This window comes from Tinamus guttatus, unplaced genomic scaffold, assembly GCF_059628265.1.
Source record: "Tinamus guttatus ecotype Peru unplaced genomic scaffold, ASM5962826v1 Tinamus_guttatus_pri_ptg000215l, whole genome shotgun sequence".
Lineage (NCBI taxonomy): Eukaryota > Metazoa > Chordata > Aves > Tinamiformes > Tinamidae > Tinamus > Tinamus guttatus.
Genome location: NW_028288749.1, coordinates 3,602,331 through 3,607,270, shown reverse-complemented (window position 1 = coordinate 3,607,270; position 4,940 = coordinate 3,602,331). Strand labels below are relative to the sequence as shown.

Here is a 4,940-nt window from a genome sequence, read left to right as displayed (position 1 = left end):
GAAGTGGGAGGTTTCACCTGAGGTGTAAGGAATTCAAGGATGAAATAGCTGAATTGCCAAACACAGTGTGTAACTTTTCTCTTAAAAAATTCTTGCCACCTGGAGTCTGGAAGGTAGTCAAATATAGCATCAGTCTTTAAAAATATTTTGGAAGGATCCAACAAATGAAGGCTTGTAAGTAGCCTTGTAGACAGTTCACATGTCAAGTATGTAAACTAGTAAAAGCAATATTAAAAAATATTTACAGCGGGCATCAGGGAAAATATAGTTGTCTCAGTTTGAGAAAAGTCATATCTATGCAATTTCTGTAGTTTTCAACAAAAGTCCTTGTTGGGAAGCTGAGTAGGTATTTAATAAGAGGGAAGGTCTTGATTCATGGAACTGATTGGCTAAAAGGTCGGAAATAGAGGGTAAGAGAAAATGCGAAAAAAAATTCTCCCAGTGAAGGGATGTTGCCAGTGGAATTTTCCCGGTCAGTACTGGGATCTATACTGTTGAATGCATTCATAAATGACTTGGAAAGGAGGGAGACTAGTGAGACTGCAAGAAGTGGTGATAACGAACTTTTCAAGGTACCAAGGAGAAGGGCCAGAAGTGAAGTATCACTGAAAAACTCTCACCTTGAGACATGTGGTTCTGTTTCTCTCGTCCCTCAAGAATACATTAGAACCGGGAATGTCCCAAGTAGGATGTTCTTGGGACCAGAATAGCTTCCATACAGAAATGAGTGAGCCTCTTCAGCTTTGAAGAGTCACAGTTGAGAAGGTGGTGTGGTGAGGATACAAAAAAATCATAGAATCATAGAATGCTTAAGGTTGGAAGGGACCTCTAGAGGTCATCTAGTCCAACCTCCCTGCACAGGCAGGGTCACCTAGAGCACATGGCACAGGACTGGGTCCAAGCGGGTTTGGAAGATCTCCAGAGAAGGAGACTCCACAACCTCTCTTGGCAACCTGCTCCAGTGCTCTGTGACCCTCGCTGTTAAGAAAATTTTCCTTAAGTTCCTGTGGAACTTTTGGTGCTTCAGTTTCTGGCCGTTTCCTCTAGTTCTGTCGGTGGCCACCACTGAAAAGAGGCCAGCAACATTCTCCTCACTGCCTCCCTTGAGATACTTTTATATATGGATTAGATCCCTCTCAGCCTTCTCTTCTCCAGGCTGAACAGGCCCAGCTCTCTCAGTCTTTCCTTATTGGGCAGATGTTCCAGGCCCCTGATCATCCTTGTAGCCCTGCGCTGAACTCTCTCCAGCTCCTCCCTCTCGTACTGTGGAGCCCGCAACTGGACACAACACTCCAGATGCTACCTCACCAGGGCTGAGTAGAGGGGCAGGATCACCTCCCTCGACCTGCTGGAGACGCTCTTCTTAACGAACCCCAGAATCCCACTGGCCTTCCTAGCCACGAGGGCACACTGCTGCCTCATGGTCAGCTTGTCATCCATCATGACACCCAGGTCCTTCTCTGCAAAGCTGCTCTCCAGAAGGCCGGTACCCCAACCTGTACGGTGTCTGGGGTTATTCCTCCCCAGGTGCAGGACTTTGCACTTGGCCTTGTTGAGTTGCATGAGGTTTTTCACTACCCAGTTGTCCAGGTCCCTCTGGATGGCAGTGCAGCCCTCTGGGGTATCAGCTACTCCTCCCAGTTTCGTATCATCAGCAAACTTGCTGAGAGAGCACTCTGTGCCTTCATCCAGGTCATTGATGAGTAAACTGAACAGGACTGGACCAAGGACTGACCCCTGGGAGACACCACTAGCTACAGGCCTCCAACTAGACTCTGCACCGCTGATCACCACCCTCTGAGCTCTGCCATTCAGCCAATTCCTAATCCACCTCACTGTCCACTCATCTACCCCATACTTCTGGAGCTTGCCCAGAAGAACGCTGTGAGGGACAGTATCAAAAGCCTTGCTGAAGTTGAAATAGATGACATCCACCGCTCTCCCCTCATCTATCCAGCTGGTCATTCCATCACAGAAGACTATCAGGTTAGTCAAGCACGATTTCCCCTTAGTGAATCCATACTGACTACTCCTGAACACCTTCTTGTCCTCCACATGCCTGGAGACAATGGCCAGTATGAGCCGTTCCATCACTTTTCTGGGAACAGAGATGAGGCTCACTGGCCTGTAGTTGCCTGGGTCCTCCTTCTTGCCTTTTGTGAAGACTGGCGTGCCATTGACCTTCTTCCAGTCCTCCAGCACCTCCCCCATTCTCCAGGATCTTTCAAAGATGATGGAGAGCAGCTTAGCTATGACCTCTACCAGCTCACGCAGCACTCTGGGGTGCATCCCATCAGGGCCCATGGATTTGTGGGTGTCAAGTTTCCTTAGGTGCTCTCTGACCCAATCTTCCTCTACCCAGGGCAAGTCTTCCTCTCTCCAGGCTTCTTCTCTTGTCCCAAGGGCCTGGGGCTCTAAAGGGCTGCCCTTGGTAAACACCGAAGTAAACAAGGCATTCGGCAACTCTGCTTTCTCTGTGTTTTTTGTAACCAGGGTACCCACCCCCATTCACCAGCAGACCCACGTTTTCCCTGATCTTCCTTTTGCTGTTAATATATTTGAAAAAGTTTTTCTCGTTATATTTAACATTCCTTGTCAGATTGCGTTCCAAAAGTGCCTTAGCTTTCCTTTTCGCATCTTTCGCATTGCCACAAGCTCCCTGCTCATCCGCGCAGGTCTCCTGCCCCCTTTGCCTGACTTCTTACACACAGGGATGCACTGTTTCTGGGCGTGGAGGAAGTGCTGCTTGAAAACTAACCAGCTCTCTTGGGCCCCCCTTCCTGCTAGAGCTCTAGCCTATGGGATTCTTCCAAGGACTCTGAAGAGGCTAAAGTTGGCTCTCCTGAGGTCCATGCTTGCAAGGCTACTTACAGCCCTGCCTCCTCCTCGTTGTATCCTGAATTCCACCAACTCATGGTCTCTGCAGCCAAGGCTACCCTCCACCTTCACATCTCCTACAAGTCCCACTCTATTTGTTAGGACAAAATCCAGTAGTCCACCTCTCATTGTCGGCTCCTCCACAACTTGCATCAAAAAGTCATCATCAATGCACTAAGGGGAACCGCCAGGTCTGTTTGTCCCTGGCTGAAGTAAACCACAATGCACTGATTCCACCGAGGCTCCGAACCCAGGACCTTCTGCGTGTAAAGCAGATGTGCTAACCACTACACTACGGAACCACCAAATTACAGTTAGGATGAAGAGTATAGATGGAGTTTGAGTGTTTACTTTCTCCCCCAGTGCAAGAATGTGTGTTTTTCAAAGACAAGAGTGGAATTGGTTTCCAAACAAACAAAAGGAGCCAGCTCTTCATGCAAGAGCCAGGCAATTGGTTGTGCTCCCTGACAAAGACATTGTTCATATAGTATCTTTACAGGGCTTCAACAGAAGTGCAGATTGACATACTGAGGAGTCCCTTGTGGTGGCTTTTCTGTTTTGTAAACCCCTGAGTTAAGTATCAGGTACAATGGAATCCATGCTTCTAATATCTCCTGCTGTGCTCAGATCTCGAAGGGAAGGGCTCCGCAGCAGAGACTCGTGCCTTGGACTTTGCCTTGAGGAGTGAAACGGTGGCAAAAGCCACCAAGCAAAAGCACAGGAAGTGCGAGGCAGCCCCAGTCTCTCCCGGGCAGGCGGTGTTGCCCAGCCCCTCACCAGAGGTGGCTCTGAGGCAGCGAGGCAGCATGGTGCCACCATGGAGTAGCCTTGGAAAAGCTAAGGAGCTTCAGAGATTGCGAGAAAGAAACTGGTGGAGTCACACGCTGCAGTCATCTGAGGAAGTGCGCTAGGGGAGCGCTCCTAGTTCATCTGAGGATTCCCTACACTCCTGCCATAGGGTGGAGGGGACAGAATTAAGAGCCGAGAAGGGACGGAAACGGGTCCCTGCCCAGGGCAGCAGGAGAATCCCTTCCCGGCTCCCCAGGTGACTTAGGCAATAGGTATGAGGCATGGAACTCAAGGGACAGGCAAAGGAGGACACTGACACCAGAGTGAGGCAGTCAATCCCACACCTTAAGACTGCCTCTGCTAAGAAGAAAAGAAGGGTAATTGTTGTGTGTGACTCAAGTTGCACTAGGGGAGGTTCAGGTTAGATACTGGGAAAAAATTCTACATGGAAAGAGTAGTCAAGCATGGGAACAGGTTGCCCAGGGAAGTGGTGCAGTAACCAAGGGCTGGTAGTGCTCAAGAAACATGTAGATGAGACATCTAGGGACATGGTTTAACAGACATGGTGTTGAAGGGTTTACAATTGGCCTCAATGATCTTGAAGGTCTCTTCCAATCATAATGATTCTATGATTCTAAGGAATATCCTTCTTTCAGTCATGTTTCTTTCCTAAAAGGGATGGGCGATATTCCCCTAGGTAAAAACCTGTGTGATAGCTCATGGAGTCCTTGTTCTAGTCCAGCCTCCAAGAAGAGGTTTGGCTATGGAGAGAATTTGCTCACTCGGATGTGTCACTGTCACCGGTATTTATGCAGTACATGCATGATAATCCTTTTGATCTCTGCAGGCATCTGGATTTCTTCTGCTTGGCTGATTGGCAAGCAGCCTAGTTCATGCAAGCTGGCAGCCGCAAAGGTGGAGACTGGTCAGAAAGAGCTGGAAATTATGTGGATCCTTTCTGGAGACTCCCCCCTTCCCTTTGCACCTTGAAGGTATTGCATGTCTTATTGCACAAACTCACTTTTGGCATCTCTGTGGTCACAGTGCAAGGCCTTCTTTTAAGAGCTCTCTGAATGCGGGAATGGGAGAGTGGAGGGGAGGGAGGAGTAGGCTCCAGGTTCACTTCAGAGCATTGATCTGGCTGCAGTAATCAGCTATTGCCTTTCTTAAGTACCTCAAGGGAGGCAGTGAGGAGGATGGTGCTGGCCTCTTTTCAGTGGTGGCCACCGACAGAACTAGAGGTAATGGCCACAAACTGAAGCACCAAAAGTTCT

The 4,940-nt window shown here is 48.9% G+C and overlaps 1 non-coding gene across 1 annotated transcript; it reads right to left on the bottom strand.

The window, feature by feature from the left end:
- Positions 1 to 3,105: 3,105 nt before the first annotated feature.
- Positions 3,106 to 3,179, bottom strand: TRNAV-UAC (transfer RNA valine (anticodon UAC)). Its single transcript has one exon. It is a non-coding gene; the product is annotated as a tRNA-Val (tRNA).
- Positions 3,180 to 4,940: the final 1,761 nt, after the last annotated feature.